Source organism: Coenobita brevimanus, chromosome 6 (genome assembly GCF_032717465.1).
Source record: "Coenobita brevimanus isolate Jiangsu-jjx chromosome 6, ASM3271746v2, whole genome shotgun sequence".
Classification (NCBI taxonomy): domain Eukaryota; kingdom Metazoa; phylum Arthropoda; class Malacostraca; order Decapoda; family Coenobitidae; genus Coenobita; species Coenobita brevimanus.
Window position 1 is genome coordinate 55106230 of NC_136959.1, and position 19762 is coordinate 55125991.

At 41.8% G+C, this 19762-nt stretch overlaps 1 protein-coding gene and 1 non-coding gene across 2 annotated transcripts in view; one reads left to right on the forward strand and one right to left on the reverse strand.

The window, feature by feature from the left end:
* The window catches only part of jub (LIM domain-containing protein jub), a 132837-nt gene that overhangs the window by 2533 nt on the left and 110542 nt on the right, over window positions 1-19762 (forward strand). The window lies entirely within an intron of this gene.
* LOC145402663 (5S ribosomal RNA) lies at window positions 17185-17302 on the reverse strand. The gene has a single exon (XR_013897837.1). It is a non-coding gene; the product is annotated as a 5S ribosomal RNA (ribosomal RNA).

Genomic DNA, 19762 nt, shown 5'->3' on the forward strand with positions numbered 1-19762 from the left:
AACTAAATCAGGAAAAAATCAAACTTAGTATACCATGCTTCAGAGTGACATGTTCACCCCACCTGTGACTAAAACACACTGATCTAAGTCTAAAAACAGTTTATAAATTAACTATCTATCTATCTATCTATAGCCCGACGCCCTAATCCTGCAAAGGGTGGCCGCAGACAGAACGCCTCCAAGTTGCTCTGTCACCCACCATTTGACTACCCTCCCCCCAACTCACCCCCCCCTCCCTCATATACCTCTCAACTCCATCCCTCCACCTCATCCTCAGTCTACCCCTCCCTCTCCTTCCCTCCACCTTACCTACATACACCCTCTTAGTCAGTCTTTCATTCTCCATTCTCTCCACGTGTCCAAACCACTTCAGTGTATTTCTCTTAATCTTCTTAACCACATCCACATCCACCCCACAACGTTCCTTCACTTCTTCATTCGTCAACCTTTCCCTCCATGTCACTCCACATGCTCCTCTCAAGTAACTCATTTCCACTGCTCTCACTCTTGTCTAGTTCCCCTCTTGCAAGGTCCACGCCTCGCTTCCATACGTTAGGGTAGGGATCACAATACTATCATGCAGTGACTTCATAACTTCCATACGCACCTCCCTATTTCTCATCACTGCTTTCAGTGAACCAACAGTCTTCCTTCCCTGCTGTACCTTTTCACGCCCTTCATCCCCCAAAGTTCCATCCTTACTCATCACACTACCCAAGTACTTGAATGCACTCACATTCTCCATATCCTCACCATCCAACCTCACTGTACATTCTGTGACTTCATTCCTCTCAAACACCATAACTTTACTTTTGTTTACATTAACTTTCAGCTTCCTCCTCGTACACACTGTCCCAAATTCATTCACCAAACCTTGCAACTCCCATTCATCTTCACTCAACAATACTGTATCATCAGCAAACAGCAACACTGGAATATTCCAAATCTCACCCTCATTCATTAGAGCCACCCCGACATCCACTGCCTTACCTTGCACCTCCTTATACAACCCCATCCATGTATATATTAAACAGCCATGGAGACATCACACAAACTATCTATCTATCTATTACCAGACGCCTCAATCCCATTTGGGGTGGCCACAAACAAATCGCCTCCAAGTCACCCTGTCCCCCGCCATTTCACTGCCCTGCTCCCAACTCACACCCCCCTCTCTCATATACCTCTCGACCCCATCCCTCCATCTCATCATCGGCCTCCCCCTCCCTCTTCCCCCCTCCACCTCACTCACATACACTCTCTTCGTCAGTCTTTCACCCTCTATCCTCTCCACATGGCCAAACCACCTCAGTGTGTTCCTCATAATGCTTCCTATCACATCCACATCCACACCACAACGCTCCTTTATATTCTCATTCGTCAGCCTCTCTCTCCATGTAACTCCACAGGCTCCTCTTAAATAACTCATTTCCACTGCTCTCACTCTTGACTGTCCTTCCAACAACGTCCAAGCTTCACTTCCATACGTTAGAGTTGGTATCACAATACTGTCATGTAGTAACTTTTTCACTTCCATGCTCACTTCCCTGTTTCTTATCACTGCTTTCAAAGAACCAGCAACCTTTCTTCCCTGCTGTACCCTTTCAAGCACTTCACCCTCCAAACCTCCATCCTTACTCATCACACTACCCAAGTACTTAAACGTACTCATATTTTCCAATTCCTCACCATCCAACCTCGCTGTACATTCACTGACTTCACCTCTTTCAAAGAGCATCACTTTACTCATCCCTACATTCACCTTTAGATTCAGTTTCTTACTAACTCTCCCAAACTCATCCACCAAGCCTTGCAGCTCCCCTTCGTCTTCACTCAACAACACAGTATCATCTGCAAACAACAGTACAGGGAGTTTCCAAACACTATCCTCTCTCACCAGGGCCACTCCAACATCCACTACCCTACCTTGTACCTCTTTTATTACCCCATCCATGTACAGATTGAACAACCATGGAGACATGACACATCCCTGTTTCAAACCAACTTTCAAAGAGAAAAATTCACTTAGTTCACCATCCACACGCACTGTAGCCTTCGCACCATCGTACATACTCTTCACAGCATTCAACAACTTCCCATCTACTCCATATATTCTTAACACTTTCCACAATCCTTGTCTATCCACCCTGTCATATGCTTTCTCCAAATCCATGAAAGCCGCATACAACTTCTTTCCCTTCTCTAGAAACTTTTCCACTAAAGATCTAAGTATGAATATCTGATCTACACAACCTCTTCCCTTCCTAAAGCCTCCCTGTTCTTCTCCAACTAATTTCTCTGTTCTTTCTCTAACTCTGTCAATAAGTATCCTACCATACACTTTTCCTATTATACTAAGAAGACAAATGCCCCTATGATTACCACACACTTCTTTTTCCCCTTTTCCTTTGTACAAGGGAATAATTATACCTGACTTCCAATCCTCCGGGACTCTACCTTCCTCCCCGGCCAATCTGCACATCTTCCACATCCATTCTACTACAATCTCTCCCGCATGCTTCAGCATTTCATCACACACTCCATCAATTCCTGGGGCTTTTCCTGATTTAACTTTCTTCATTGCTTCCACAACTTCTATCCTACTGATTTCTTCCTGTCTTCTCACCTCCCTCCTTCTCCCAGCCATTCCTCAGCCACTTATACTTGCATTACTTCTATCCTGTATGTTCAACAATTCCTTAAAGTGTTCTCTCCATCTGCTCACTTTTTCTCCTTTCTCCACTAGTAATCTACCATTTTTATCTTTCACTCCCCTGCTAACTTCACTTCCTCCCTGTCTTACTCTTTTCACCTCTTTCCAGAACATTTTCTTACAGTCACTCCACTTTACACTCAAATTCCTTCCAAATTCCTCATGCACTCTCTTCTTACTCTCTCTTACTAATCTTTTCACCTCTCTCTTTCTTTCTACATATAACTCTCTCTTCCGCCTCTCAACTTCTTCCACGCCCCTATTTCTCATCCATTCATTGTATGCTTTCTTCTTTTGTGCCACAGCCTGTCTCACCTCTTCAGTCCACCACGCTGTTCCTTGCACCCCCGTCCGTCTTCTCTTCCTTCCATACACCACATCACATGCTGCACATATTTCTTCTGTAAATATCCTACACACACCTTCCACGTCTCCCATCTGCTCCAATTCATATTTGCCCAATCGTTCTTCCACTTCTCTCTTATACTCTGCCTTTTTCTCATCCTCTTGTAACCTTTCCACTCTCCTTGCAACAAACCAATACACAAAGTTTAAGTCTAAAATATGATCAAAATCGGTTTTAAAAAACATTGTTATATCTGGGTTTGGCCGTCGTTTGGTGGGATAGGGTGGTATGGTTTTTCTACCCCCACCGTTATGTCAGGGTATTGCATCTAGGGGTAGCGTATCTCGGGGTCTGCCTGTATTAGTTTTCACATTGAAGAGTAAAGGATTCTTCATATAATAGTCAGACAGCATTCCATTGTTCCATGGCCAGGTAAAAATTGTCTTACCTTGTCACATACTTCTAACCAAGGTACCCCTGCCTCCACTGTCTGAAAGGGATGAGACAGCCCCCTGGTATTTGGGCTTTTAATCATCCCCAAAGCACATCTGGCAAGTCAGTGTAACAATAGAAGCCCATATTAACACAGTAAAAATCAACTATTATTGTCAGTAATGATGGGAGTCATACCAGGGACTCTTCAGTCAGGCAACTTTCCTTTGTACCAGTTTTCCACTGTACCATGACCATGTGGTACCGTATAGTGGAAAGCTGCCAGGCTTATATCTGAAGAGCCTTGGATTCGATTCCTGGCATTATTAGCAATTTCCTACTATAGGGGCCTTGCATCCAACACTCGTTTCTTCTGTTTTGTTCTAATGGTTTTTAGTATGGTAGACGCTCCAGATATTCAGTAAAGAGAAAAGTCAGTTTAGTAAGGAAAACTTTGCTACATTAGTACCGGTATGTTTTGCATCCATGGAGGTGTATATATATATATATATATTTTTTTTTTGGGGGGGGGGGTTGCTTATGCTGGGAAGTTGCGAGGTGCCATAGCCAATGGGAACATGTATTGGCCTGGTGAATTGACATGACTGAGTGTCAGTCTCCTTGTGCTTGCTGGTAAGCCATCACCATAATAGCATGTTGGACAGTACCTTTTTTTTAAGCTTGTGTGTGTGTGAAGGTGTAGTGTATGCTGTGTATGTGAAATAAAATTTAACGTTTCTCTCTCTCTTTCTCATGTAACCGATAGGATTTTATAGCTGAGACCTTGCACTACACATAGAAACAAAAAGCAGTGCAAATATAAATCTGTCTTAATTCTTGAGATATATGTGTTTAAGAGTCACCAAACTTGGGAGGCGTTTATCTCTCTCTCTCTCTTATTATGTGTACGGCGTGCCGGGGTGAGCAGGTGGAGATCGTCAGACGTGAAAGAATTGAACTTGCTGGTGAATCTCTTGAGTGTGTGGAAGAGTTTTGTTATTTAGGAGACATGTTGTGTGCTGGAGGTGGGGCTGGAGCTAGCTCTGTGGCTAGGGTGAGAAGTGGTTGGAAGAAGTTCAGGGAGCTCTTGCCTCTCCTGACATTGAGGGGGCTCTCCCTACGTGCTAAGGGGTCTTTGTATGCAGCGTGTGTTAGGAGTGTAATGCTGTATGGCAGTGAGACCTGGGCAGTGAAGGAGGAAGACATTCGCCGGCTCAGACGTACAGAAATGACAATGATTAGGTGGATGTGCAGTGCGTCCCTGCGTCCAAGGCCTGGAGGGGCTGGGTTTACAATGGAAGAGTTGAGAGGTAGGATGGGACTGGAGTGTATTGGTGTTGTGATGAGGAGAGGTAGATTGAGGTGGTTTGGACATGTGGAGAGGATGGGGGATGATAGTTGGGTGAGGAAGGTGAGAAGTGTTAATATTGGGGGTGGGGTTATGAGGGGTAGACCGAGAAAGACATGGGACGAGGTCATTAAGTGTGACCTTAGGGTTAAGGGACTGAACAGGGAGGCTGCAATAGATCGTGCAGCATGGAGAGCCGCCATTAGGTGACCAAGGCCGACACATGCAAGCATGTTGGAGCCTTTAAAAACGAAAACGAAAACGAAACTCTCTCTCTCTCTCTTTCTCTCTCTCTTTTTTTTTTTTAATGGCACTTGGGTGGTTGAAAAATGATTGGTGGTGGTGACCATCATCCACTCACTTGATATACCTTACCGTACTGTAGTGCTGCCTAATTCTTCCGTCTCCTTTATCATGCTTTTTCTGTGTCTGCCCCCCCGTCTTCCTATTTCTCCCATCTTTCCTGTCACTTTATTACTTTTCTTTCCTTTTCAGGTGCTTTACATTGAGTGATAAGCCCAATGGTTCTTGTAAGCCAGGAAGCCATTTACAATGCTAGGTGGTAACCATATAACCAACCCATGTATATAAATACTGTATATATATATATATATATATATATATATATATATATATATATATATATGTGTGTGTGTGTGTGTGTGTGTGTGTGTGTGTGTGTGTGTGTGTGTGTGTGTGTGTTTCCTTTAGTCAGCAAGTGAGTTGGCAGAGAGTTAGTGTCCCTCCCAGTAAAACAAATACAGTACAGTAACTCAAAGACAAATGGGCATCCCTTACTTGACTACTGTATATATTGTGTCTGGCTATGGATAGATGATAAATCAATTATATATGTCAGATTGCAAATTTTTTTGTTTGCCTCATTGTTTACAACATTCTAGGGATTCTTGTGCCTTAAATTAGAGTCTTGTGTGATGTAAATAATTTCCTCCCAAAGTTTATTAGGGTATTTGCCCAGTACAGAATTAGTCCAGTCCAGTAGTGTTGTCTGATCTAATTACAGTATTGGCCGAGAGGCCACTGTAGTTACCTTTCATACACAGTCAGTTGTTACTACTTTGTTTTTCATCATTTCCACTTGTTCTTTCACTTTGGGGATCACAGTCATTTGTTACTGCTTTGTTTTTCATCATTTCCTGTTGTTCTTTCACTTTGGGGATCAGTACTCCTTTTAGCTACTCTTTCTCTCCCACATGATAAGGTACCATAGCTAAACCTTTCTCAGCTCATTTGTCACGACACATCCAAGCCTCCACCTTCCTACAAGTATGTACCTGTATAATCAGTCAGGTTTCTGTGAATGCTCTCTGATGTCTCTGTTTACCATGTGTATTTATGTACTACTATTTTTTTTTTTTTTTTTTAATGAAATGTGAATTGCATATGCATAACTTTCCTTCCTGGCACATGTACTTCAACCCTGTGTTATTATTTTTGGGTGGCATACCAAAATGGACCAGTAGCCTATCTGTGTCACTATTCATGGGAAAATAATGTAGCTACCAGCTTTTCCATTCAGATTTTGTCACAAACGCTCAAAACTTAGTAGGAAGTACTCTATTCTGTCACTCAGCCAGTTGATTCCATAAAGTATCCTTCTCTTTCATACCTCTGTCATCACTAGGTGCATGTGTACTAATCAGAGCTATTTTAACCCTTTGAAACTTAGGCTTAACTTTACATACCGTACCAGTTTGTATATGCAGCATGGTAAAAACTTTTATCAATAAACCAAATCTTTCATTGTGTCCACAAGAGCTCACCTCTGACTTACCAAGTAATATACAGTAATCCCCTGATTATCTGACATAATAGAGCTAAAGGCAGTTCTGGGTAATGACTCTGTCCAGATAATGGATTTCTCCCCTGGCCCCCCTTCATACATGACCTAACTTTGAAAGCCAGTGTAAAAGGCCACTACAGTACATTGTACAACACTTGTTCCTGTTGTTTAACCCTATTCTCTCTGGTCAAGCAGGCCTATAAACCACGGCCAAGCAATTACCATGATCAAGCAGATCCATCAACCACAGACAACCGATCACCACTGTAAGGGTACAAAACATGAAATAAACTGGCTACCGGCACACAAGAAAAATCCAGTGGACACACAAAACATAATGGTAAAATGGAATAAAATCATGGTAAAATAGAATTAAATCACGGTACAATACAGTAAGCTAAAATAGAATCACTGTCAACACGTGATTCTACCATCCTGCATCAATCTTACTCAGGGTCTCCCACTTCACACCCAAGGAAGAGGCATGCAAGGAATAGCAAGGTCTGAATCAGATAGGGAATAACCACAAAAGCCACCATGTGCACTGCCATTACAACTGTCCAAGAGGAGCTGTTCACTACACTGTTGCCGTACAGGAACTGAAAACGACTGGGGGAGGGGGTCTTACTTTGGGTGAACTACCCAGCCAGACAGGGTGGCGTCACTAGGCAATCCCCTCCCGGCCGGGAAAAAATATTTGCACAGCCATAATTTCCTACTGGATACAGGCATTTTGTTTGGATAAAATGGAAAAATGTATGAAAAATAGTTTCGAACAGACAGATCACACCGTCCGGGTGATGGATTTTCCGGGTAATGAACATCGGGCTAATAGAGGGATTACTGTTTATTACATCATCCCACTTATCAGTTTCACTCCCTGTTCTCCCTATCACACACATTTCATTCAGTCATAACCTTCCATGAATACATGTACAGTACTTCTGTAATCTTTTACTTACTGTATGTCATTCACACCTCTAACATTCTAAAGTGAATTATAATTTGGTAAAGTTTTAGTTTAGAGTCATCACCAGATGTCCCATCATTTTACAGATTTTGTGTGATATCATTCTGCATACTGTAGCTATTTTGTAGCTGCAACAGTGATTGTGAGAAATTGAATACAATCTGTGCTCATCTAACATGGTTAATTGCTTCCACACCCCTACTGTGTTAGAGAAATTTTGTGTTACGGAGACTCTTGAAACCCTCTATTTCCTTCCACACCCCTGCCCAAAGTCCACTTTTCCCCCTTTGTGGTGCAAAAAAAAAATTTTATACCCCCCAATTTTAACCTCCTAGAAAGCCTTAGGCTAATATGGTTCGAAAAATTATAAAAGAGTATTATTGCAGTTAAAAGCCACATTTTATTTATCTTACGGGAGGATAATAGGAGACACACTATGCCAGAGAGGAGGGGTAGGGGTGAACACTGGTAAAAATCCTTCAGAGTCATTAGCACTTATAACACTTCTCAGCAGACAGAGTGGGGAGGCAGGTGGGAGCAGGGAGTGTCCTGATTGGCTGGGTAGTTCAAAAGCAAGAATGCTGAAGCGTGATTGGCTGGTAGATAGATGATGCGTCTTGGTAAGGCAGCGCTCCTATGATTCAACGCCTCATCACCCACCCATGTTAGCTTCATCAATGGCTGTGTTAGAAGCGATAGTGCTTCCGGAAAATTGCACCGTGTTAGACCATTTTCGTGTTAGCAAAAACCATGTTAGATGAGGATGGACTGTATTTACTAATACTTGCACCGGACTGCTCCCATCAGACCATTCTCGTGCCTGTCACACATACTACTGTATAGCTGGATGAATGAATCTGCTACATGTTTATAAGCAAAAGAGCATTACAGTTCAAGAGGTAACTATTTTAACCATTTTGAACACAGCCTAAACTAATGCTTTCTAACTTAAACAATATATCTAAACCTAACCTAACCAATCCATCGTAACTTAACCTAAGCTAACGTAGCCTATTCCTATCACTAAAGGAAAGCATACAATTGCAGTGCATGGATTTGGTAACTTGCAAAGATGCTGTTTGCTTATGAACACGTAATGAAAAAAAAAATTCATGAATTTATAATATGTCACAAAGACTGCAGGAATAGCATGATCTATCTATCTATCTATTGCCAGACGCCTCAATCCCGTTTGGGGTGGCCACAAACAAATCGCCTCCAAGTCGCCCTGTCCCCCGCCATTTCACTACCCTGCTCCCAACTCACACCCCCCTCTCTCATATACCTCTCCACCCCATCCCTCCATCTCATCCTCGGTCTCCCCCTCCCTCTTCCACCCTCCACCTCACTCACATACACTCTCTTCGTCAGTCTTTCACCCTCCATCCTCTCCACATGGCCAAACCACCTCAGTGTGTTCCTCACAACGCTTCCTATCACATCCACATCAACACCACAACGCTCCTTTATATCCTCATTCGTCAGCCTGTCTCTCCACGTGACTCCACAAGCTCCTCTTAAATAACTCATTTCCACTGCTCTTACTCTTGACTTGTGTCCTTCCAACAAAGTCCAAGCTTCACTTCCGTACGTTAGAGTTGGTATCACAATACTGTCATGTAGTAACTTTTTTACTTCCATGCTCACTTCCCTGTTTCTTATCACTGCTTTCAAGGAACCAGCAACCTTTCTTCCCTGCTGTACCCTTTCAAGCACTTCACCCTCCAAACCTCCATCCTTACTCATCACACTACCCAAATACTTAAACGTACTCACATTTTCCAATTCCTCACCATCCAACCTCGCTATACATTCACTGACTTCACCTCTCTCAAAGACCATCACTTTACTCTTCCCTACATTCACCTTTAGGTTCCGTTTCTTACACACTCTCTCAAACTCATCCACCAAGCCTTGCAGCTCCCCTTCATCTTCACTCAACAACACAGTATCATCTGCAAACAACAGTACAGGGAGTTTCCAAACACTATCCTCTCTCACCAGGGCCACTCCAACATCCACTACCCTACCTTGTACCTCTTTTATTACCCCATCCATGTACAGATTGAACAACCATGGAGACATGACACATCCCTGTTTCAAACCAACTTTCAAAGAGAAAAATTCACTTAGTTCACCATCCACACGCACTGCAGCCTTAGCACCATCATACATACTCTTCACAGCATTCAACAACTTCCCATCTACTCCATATATTCTTAACACTTTCCACAATCCTTGTCTATCCACCCTGTCATATGCTTTCTCCAAATCCATGAAAGCCGCATACAACTTCTTTCCCTTCTCTAGAAACTTTTCCACTAAAGATCTAAGAATGAATATCTGATCTACACAACCTCTTCCCTTCCTAAAGCCTCCCTGTTCTTCTCCAACTAATTTCTCTGTTCTTTCTCTAACTCTGTCTATAAGTATCCTACCATACACTTTTCCTATTATACTAAGAAGACAAATGCCCCTATGATTACCACACACTTCTTTTTCCCCTTTTCCTTTGTACAAGGGAATAATTATACCTGACTTCCAATCCTCCGGGACTCTACCTTCCTCCCAGGCCAATCTGCACATCTTCCACATCCATTCTACTACTATCTCTCCCCCATGCTTCAGCATCTCACCACACACTCCATCAATTCCTGGGGCTTTCCCGATTTAACTTTCTTCATTGCTTCTACAACCTCTATCCTACTGATTTCTACCTGTCTTCTCACCTCCCTCCTTCTCCCAGCCATTCCCCAGCCACTTATACTCGCATTACTTCCATCCTCTACGTTCAACAATTCCTTAAAGTGTTCTCTCCATCTGCTCACTTTTTCTCCCTTCTCCACTAGTAATCTACCATGTTTATCTTTCACTCCCCTGCTAACTTCACTTCCACCCTGTCTTACTCTTTTTCACTTCTCTCCAGAACATTTTCTTACAGTCCCTCCACTTTACACTCAAATTCCTTCCAAATTCCTCATCCACTCTCTTCTTACTCTCTCTTACTAATCTTTTCACCTCTTCTCTTCCTTTCCACATATAAATCTCTCTTCTGCCTCTCAACTTCTTCCACGCCCCTATTTCTCATCCATTCATTGTATGCTTTATTCTTTTGTGCCACATCCTGTTTCAACACTTCAGTCCACCACGCTGTTCCTTGCACCCCTCCGTCTTCTCTTCCTTCCACACACCACATCACATGCTGCACATATTTCTTCTGTAAATATCTTACACACACCTTCCACGTCTCCCATCTGCTCCAATTCATATTTGCCCAATCGTTCCTCCACTTCTCTCTTATACTCTGCCTTTTTCTCATCCTCTTGTAACCTTTCCACTCTCCTTGCAACTACTCCTTCCTCTCGTCTTTCCCTTCTTCTATTCCTCCATCTTACTTGCATCCTAATTCTGGCCACCACCAAGTAGTGGTCAGAAAGGCCACTCCCCAACCTCTATAAACTCTTGCATCCAATATACATCTTCGCATCCTTTCATCCACACACACATAATCAATCATTGCCTTCCTTTCATTCAGTTCACCACCCACCATTCTCATCACTCGCCATGTATACCTGTGGATCATTTTATGCCTGAAGAGGGTATTGGCTATTACCAACCCCCTCCCAGCACAGATGTCCACTAACGCACTCCCATTCTCATCTATCTCAGCAGGCACACCCCACTCACCAACTATTCCATCCACCTTCACATTACCAACTTTACCATTCATATCACCGATCAAAAACACTCTCTCATTCCTTCCAAACTTTTCCATGCACACTTCCACATTTGTCCAGAACTCTTCTCTCACTCTTCTAGCACGATCTTGCGTTGGCGCATACACACACACAATCGCCCACATTTGTATTCCAACTTTCAACTTTACCCACACAATCCTTGACCCAACTGATCCATACTGTCTTATGCTCTTCTTCCATCTTTTACTCACAACTATACACACTCCTTCCTTTGCCCTCTCATTCTCATCTACTCCTGCACATATACCCCATCCATACTCCCATTCTCTCACACTTTCTCCTCTCCATTTTGTTTCAGTTATTCCACATACATCCACTTTCGCATCCTCAAGCACCTGGACAATCTCTCTCTCTTTCACCTCATCATTCGCTCCTCTTACATTCCATGTACACATTACCAAGTCCTTTGTCCGGTCCTGGGTCGTCAACGTTTGGTCAGTCCTTGTCCGAGGCTTCTTGTTTGTTTTTTTAGTTAGTTGTTTTCCGGGGAGGGGCACTAACCCTCCGCCAACCCTTTCAGTCGCCTTTTACGACAAGCATGGTTAAATATGCATATTACTGCAGCCTGTAGAAAATAATCTTGTTATGAGCAAAAAAACTTTCTTGCAGCTACAAAATACCGTACATGAAAGGATACTAGAAGAAACCTGTATAATATATATATATATATATATATATATATACAGTAGAACCTCTTTGGTCCGGACCCCTTTGATCCGGATTTCTGTTAATTCGGACAAAATTTAAAAATAATAAGCTCCAAAAATATGTTGAAAGTAATTCTAGTCATTTTCAATATCAGCGCGGAAAGCGATCGTCATTTGTTTAGTCTTGGATCACGCTAGATCGCAACATGGGCACCTGTTTAAACACACGCTATCATTCGTTCCATCAACTAGTTCACCAACCATTTATATTTTTACGCTGTATTTCAAAAGTTAATCCTCCTTACCATGCCCTTTAATGCAAGTGTAGCTTCTACAATGAATACAGGTGTTAAAAGGAAGCATGTAACACTAAGTATTGCAGATAAAGTGAAAATACTGGATAAACTAGAGGCTGGTGTTCCTCCAGGAAAACTCGTGAACGAGTTTGGTATCGCCAAACGAACTGTGTCGGACGTCAAGAAAAACAAAGATAAAATTAGACAGTTTGCTTTAAAATTTGATGTTACAAACAGTGACTGTGGTGAAAATAAAAGAAAAACTCTAAAAATGCCACATATGTTAATAATTAACAAACATACCATATGTAGATAGTTTTTGGTATGAACTGTAGATTACCCTGATGGTCCGGACAATGTGCTAATTAGGACAACCCTTCCCCCCATATAGTCCGAATGAGAGAGGTTCTACTGTATATATATATATATATATATTTATATATATATATATATATATATATATATATATTATATATATACTATATACTGTATATATATATATATATATTTATATATATATATATATATATATATATATTATATATATACTATATACTGTATATATATATATATATATATATATACTGTACCGGTGTATGTATATATATATATATATATATATATATATATATATATATATATATATATATATATATCGTTTCATTTTTAAAGGCTCTAACATGCTTGCATGTGTCGGCCTTGGTCACCTAATGGCGGCTTTCCACACTGCACGATCCATTGCAGCCTCCCTGTTCAGTCCCTTAACCCTAAGGTCACACTTAATGACCTTGTCCCATGTCTTTCTCGGTCTACCCCTCATAACCCCACCCCCAATATTAACACTTCTCACCTTCCTCACCCAATTATCATCCCCCATCCTCTCCACATGTCCAAACCACCTCAATCTACCTCTCCTCATCACAACACCAATACACTCCAGTCCCATCCTACCTCTCAACTCTTCCATTGTAAATGCAGCCCCTCCAGGCCTTGGACGCAGGGACGCACTGCACATCCACCTAATCATTGTCATTTCTGTACGTCTGAGCCGGCGAATATAATCAGTCTATCTGTCTATAGTGGTAGGTGGTGGCAACCATCCTCCACTCACTTGATGTACAGTAGTGCTGCCTACTGGTACTTCTTTCTTAGCCTTCATCATTCTTTTTCTGTGCCTGCCCTCCGCTCTTCCTATTTTCCCATCTTTCCTTTCACTTCTTATTGCTTTTTTTTCCTTTACAGGTGGCTTTACATTGAGTGACAAGCCAAATGGTTTCCTGTAAGCCAAGAAACCATTTACAACGCTGGGTGGTAACCATATAACCAAACCATACGTGCTCCCTATGTGTCAACAAGTGGGTTCGTGGAGGGTTAGTGCCCCTCCCCATAAAACAAATAACTCAGAGCCAAATGGCCACCCCTTATGAGATTATGGTGTCTGGCAATAGATATAGATAGATAGACTATCTATCTATCTGTTGCTAGACGCCTTAATCCTGTAAGAGGTGGCCACAAACAAATTGCCTCCATGTTGCCCTTTCCCCCACCATCTCACTGCCCTGCTTCCAGCTCACACCCCCCTCTCTCATATACTGTACCTGTCCACTCCATCCCTCCATCTCATCCTTGGCCTCCTCCTCCCTCTCCCCCCCCCTTCTACCTCGCTTATATACACTCTCCTCATCAGTCTCTCACTCTCCATCCTCTCCACATGGCCAGACCACCTCTGTGTGTTTCTCCACACGCTTCCTATGTAATGGAAACACATGGAACGTATAACGTGGAAAAGTATAGCACGGCGTGTTGTCGGCCTTTATTAGCTGTGTTATAAGAGGCACAACTGTAATCTGAAAATGAAACTTGGCAGACTTGATTACCAAGTTTGTTTTATTTAAAAAATTCCAAATCTCCCCAATGGGGTCAAGGTCATTGTAAGAAACAGTAGGAAGAGACAAGTGATTTTATTTTTTATTTTTTATTTATTTATTTTTTTATGTGTCCGACTCTGGGCATAGGTTTCACAGCCTACTCCCAAGGCCCAGTAGTCCTCCTACATGCCATACACCTCTGCATGTCACCACTTCGGTGCTAACACCCACCGTCCATACTGAATACATGCTAGGGCTGTCTCATACAGGACTGGTGTATTGGTATTAGCGGGTATATTTTTACGACATGTCAGTGGGTCTTCTGGTAGATTGGTAAAGTCTGTTATTATGAAATTCAGATCCATAAACTTCCCTGCCCCAGCGGAGGTTTGAACCTGGGTCCGTTAGGACTGCAGGCCACCTCTCTACCAACTGAGCCACCGCCTCCCCCATATGACAGTTCAGAGTTCTGTCTATCTGTCTATCTATGTCTATTGCCAGATGCCCCAATCCCGCAGGGCGTGGCCACAAACAAATCACCTCCATGTCGCCCTGTCCCCTGCCATTTCATTACCCTGCTCCCAGCTCACAACCCCCTCTCTCATATAGCTCTCCACTCCATCCCTCCATCTCATCCTTGGCCTCCACCTCACTCATATACTCTTCTCATCAGTACCTCACTGTCCATCCTATCCATGTGGCCAAACCATCTCAGTGTATTTCTCCTAACGCTTCCTATCACATCCACATCCACACCACAACGCTCCTTCACCTCCTCATTTGTCAGTCTGTCTCTCCATGTGACTCCACCTGTTCCTCTCAAATGACTCATTTCCACTGCTCTCACTCGTGTGTCCCTCCAACAAGGTCCAAGCTTCACTTCCATGCTTTAGAGGTGGTATCACAATACTGTCATGTAGTAGCTTTTTCACTTCCATGCTCACTTCCCAGTTTCTTATCACTGCTTTCAGGGAACCAGCAACCTTTCTTCCTTGTTGTACCCTGTCAAGCACTTCACCCTCTAAACTTCCATCCTTACTCATCACACTATCAAAATATAAACACACTTTCATTTTCCATTTCCTCCTCATCAAATCTCACTGTACATTCACTGACTTCTCTCAAAGACCATAATTTTACTCTTCCCTACATTCACCTTTAGATTCCGTTTCTTACACACACCACCAAACTCATCCACCAAGCCTTGCAGCTTCCCTTCGTCTTCACTTAACAGCACCATAATATCTGCAAACATCAGTACAGGGAGTTTCCAAACACTGCCCTCTCTCACAAGGGCTGCTTATTTAGAGTTCTAGTTGCTATTTAGCTGTGGGGAGACCTTTCATAGTGGGCCGTTTTAATGGAGATTGTTTCTAACCTCCTTGACCAAGAAGTCTGTCTTGTTAGATAAAATTGTATGGAGGTAGCATGAATTAAATGACAACACATTATTGGAAGGTTTAAAAGATGCATGCAGTATAGTATTTCCTAATGTTCCTTCCATAATTAGCTAACAGCTTGAAACAGTAACTATTTCACTTTGCATGTACTGGAATGAAACCACAGTAGGCTACGGCATTGTAAAAATATTAAACTATTCTGTTAATAATGAGTTGAACTAAGTCACTATCTTCGTTACCATACAAAATCAACATGGTAATAAAAAGAAAGTCATTGCAGAAAAAAATGGTAAGTTTTAAGTCCTCACGTGTTTCTAAATTTGGTTGGAGTACCGGTATATTAATCTGTTTGTATATAAGTGGAGCAACTCTGTACAAAGTGCATATCGTGTGTAAGTTTGGCTGAAACGCTGCTTGATGTGAGAGGCATGGCAAAAACAAAACAGTAGCTAGTAGGCTAAATGTTCTCACATATTCATATTTTTGTACCATAGCCAAATAAAATTATCTATTTGTTTAACTATAGTCAGGTGCCTTAATCCTGTAAGGTTGGTCACAAACAAATAATCTCTATATCGTCCTGTCAGCTACCATTTGGCTGCCCTTTCTCAAACTCACACCCCCTTCACTCGTACATCTCTCCACTCAATCTTTCCTTCTCATCTTTGGTCTCCCCTTTCCCTTCACCTCTCCCTCCAACTTCACCTTCTCTCACACATACACTTTCATTCTCCATCCTCTCCATATGGCCAAACCATCTCAAGAGTATTTCTTGTAATGCTTTAAAAGCACATCCATATCAACAGGGGTAAATGCCAGTTTCTGAAAGAGAAGGTGACTGATGTGTTGGCGAATGGAGAGAGACTTTGGTGCCTCAGTAGAAAAGATAGGTAAATGTATAAATAAAGTGAAGAGTGACCCAGTGAAGATAGGTGGATGATGCTATGCAGGCCATGTTGTTAAGCAGGATCAAATATGGTGACTGCAAGATTGCATGAAGGTAGGTTAGTTCCCACAGGCAGGTATGTAAGACTGATTTGGCATAAGTGTGAAGACTCATGATTGACACAAGTAGAAATGAGGCTGTTGAGGAATACATGATGGGTATGGAGATGGCAGGGTACAGTACAATACGGTATATGAAACAGTGAGATTTGCGAATGATGTAGAATAAGGAAGACGTCAGATAAAGGGGAGAAGAAAGTGTGCATAGATGATATTGTAAGTAAATGTATAAGAGAGTAAGGCTTAAAAGTAGCCGGTAGGTATACTAAGGAAGTGACCAGTTATTGAAACGGATGGAGTAGCTGTATGTACAATACTTGTAATATTATTTCTTACACACATTGTCGGTGGGTGTGGTACGGTACTTCATTTCTTGTCAGTTGATACCATATCTAATCATGGCTGGCACTGATTACTGTACTGGCTCATATAAAACCACACATTTTTGAAGAATGAAGCATCATCAAGCTGATAAATTCATTCATTCATTCATTGCCAGATGCCATGTATCCCAAACGGGGTGGCCAAGGGCTCAGAGTTAATTGTTTTACAGGGAGGGGCACTAATCCTCCACCAACCCCACTTGACACGTAGGGATGCCAACAGCATCTGGTGTTCCCAGGCGGTCACCCATCCAAGTACTAACCAGACCCAACGTTGCTTAACTTCGCTGATCGGACGGGAAGCGGTGTACTCAACGTGGTATGGCGCTGATAAATGATACATTAAATAACAGAGTATCGGTATAATAAGTAAGATGTATATGTCAGTTTATCCCTGTACATGAAAAATATTAAGAAAGTTTTTGTGTTGTGGCTTGATTAGGTTACCTTACAAAATATCTTGTGTCAGTATACAGGTTACAGCACTATGCTTTAGTTACTAAAGCATTTTGCATTTTGTTTATCATACCTGCTACTGCATTGTTTCTATATTGTACATGGTATTTATGGTTGTCTGTGTGTAGTTATTCCCTTGTTTGATAACTGCAAATGACATGTTTGTGTGCAGGTAGTGATGTTGCATGATACAGCACTCGCCAACATTTCATACATCTATCTCTGTGTGTATAGCAAGATGCCTTAGGCTAATTCCGTAAGGGGTGGCTGTTCGTGTTACGGGAAGGAGCACTAACCCTCTGCCAGCCCACTTGCTGACACATAGGGAACACGTATGGATTGGTTATATGGTCACCACCCAGTGTTGTAAATGGTTTCCTGGTTTACAGGAAACCATTTGGCTTGTCACTCCATATAAAGCCACCTGAAAAGGAAAGTGTAATAAAAGGTGACAGGAAAGATGGGGGAAATAGGAAGAGAGAGAGGACAGACACAGAAAAAAAGTGATAAAGATGAAGGAAGTAGTAGGGAGCCCTACATCAAGTAGCTAAGTAGATGATGGTTGCCACCACCTACCATACATGTTCTCTGATTTTGCAAGAATATAAAAATTCCTTGAAAAACTGTCGACAGCATGTCCATTGTAGTTGCCATGAAAGACTGCATGATGCAGCAATCATTTTAATGCAGTGTTAAGGGATACTTGCCTCTGGCAACTGTATCATCACAAAACTGTATGTTCACAGTGCATAGGCTATATATAACACAGTAATGTCCTCTTCTTAACATCCAGCACCAGTTCAGCACTTACCTTTCCTCCTGTGTTGGAAGGCAACTTGTATTTTGCAATCTGATGGGGGAAAGTAGTGAATAAGACTGAACCTTTGTGCAAGCCCAAGTAGAGTGAAGGAGAGGGAAGGGGGATGGTGCAACTCGACCCCTCATAAGTCCCTCACCTGTAAACAAACTAGTCTGCCTTATGGAAACAAGTTTGAAGATAGGTCTAGGTCTGGTGAGGGAGGGAGTGATTTAGGATGGCATTACAAAAGCTTGACATTAATTTCATATTGTTACTTGGTTCTGTACTATGCTGTGATAGTGCCACCTGGAATAATATGCAAAATTTATGATGAGACCTTATTTTTAAGGAATGTCTACTGCTTGATGGTTTATGTTGCTTAAAATTAGGAATGACGATATGGTAATAAGAATGAAAGGTTGCTGTGGCTCCAAGCTCATCTGAACATGAACCTGTTGGATTGCAGGATGAAGATACTCCTTTCTTGGGATAGGGAGGGAGTTGAGGAGCATTTGTATTGGTTATAGTAGTGCCACCCTGTACCCTGTGAAAGTCATCATCTTTAGCATCTGAATGAAATGAATGAATTCTGTACATAATGTGGTCACTTATTTTGAAAAATCTTAAGAATAGCTGTGTAGGTAGCACAGTTTTTATTTTTTTTATTATTATTTTTTTTAATGCAGAGCCTTACCGTACTTGACAAAGTGGTGATTACGGTACATTTCCTTTAAACTAGATGCCGACTATACTACCAGTAGCTACAGGGCCAGGAATCCACTCTGGTGTTTCATTATTTTTTTTTTATTTACTGTATTTATTTATTTTTTATTTTTTGTCAGGGTGAAGATGCACTTGACAGGTGATGAGTGGCTGAATGCAGCATTACTTCGTAATCACTTTACTTCTTAGCATTATTAATTGACAATGTATATCTTACCTCAAAGTCAAATGGCCACCCCTTAGGGGATTATGGCGTCTGGCAATAGATAGATAGATAGTATATCTGAGGGGGAAATTTGGGTTTGTAAATACGTTATTTGGACATGTGTCTTTCAGCCAATCATCACCAACCTGTCAAGTGCATCTTCGCCTCAGTAAAAATTGTTAGTTTGCCCCTGTTAAGGGAGGGAGTTGTAGCATTCTGTCAAAATGGTATGAACTGTCATGTATAATACTATGAATGTGAGATGATGTAAGTGTGTTAGGTGTAGCTATACTGTATATCAGTATATTTTATGAGAATATGAAGCTATGTATTCAGTGATGCAAGGTGATCTGGATAGATGTAACTGTCCCACTGTGTAGGACATTGTAGGGATAGGTTAATCTAGAACGTGCTACATGTTTGCATTTTGTTCAAATTTTTGTTACCGAGTTTTAATTTTACAAGATTACCGGTAAGTAAGGCTTATACATTTAAGTTGCTTAATGTTTTTGGCATACACCTTCATCTTGTGGCTGGTTCCAAGTCATTGGCTGTCATAAAGAAGACTTAAGTACTGATCTTTTTCACCTTGTATCACTGTGACCTTTG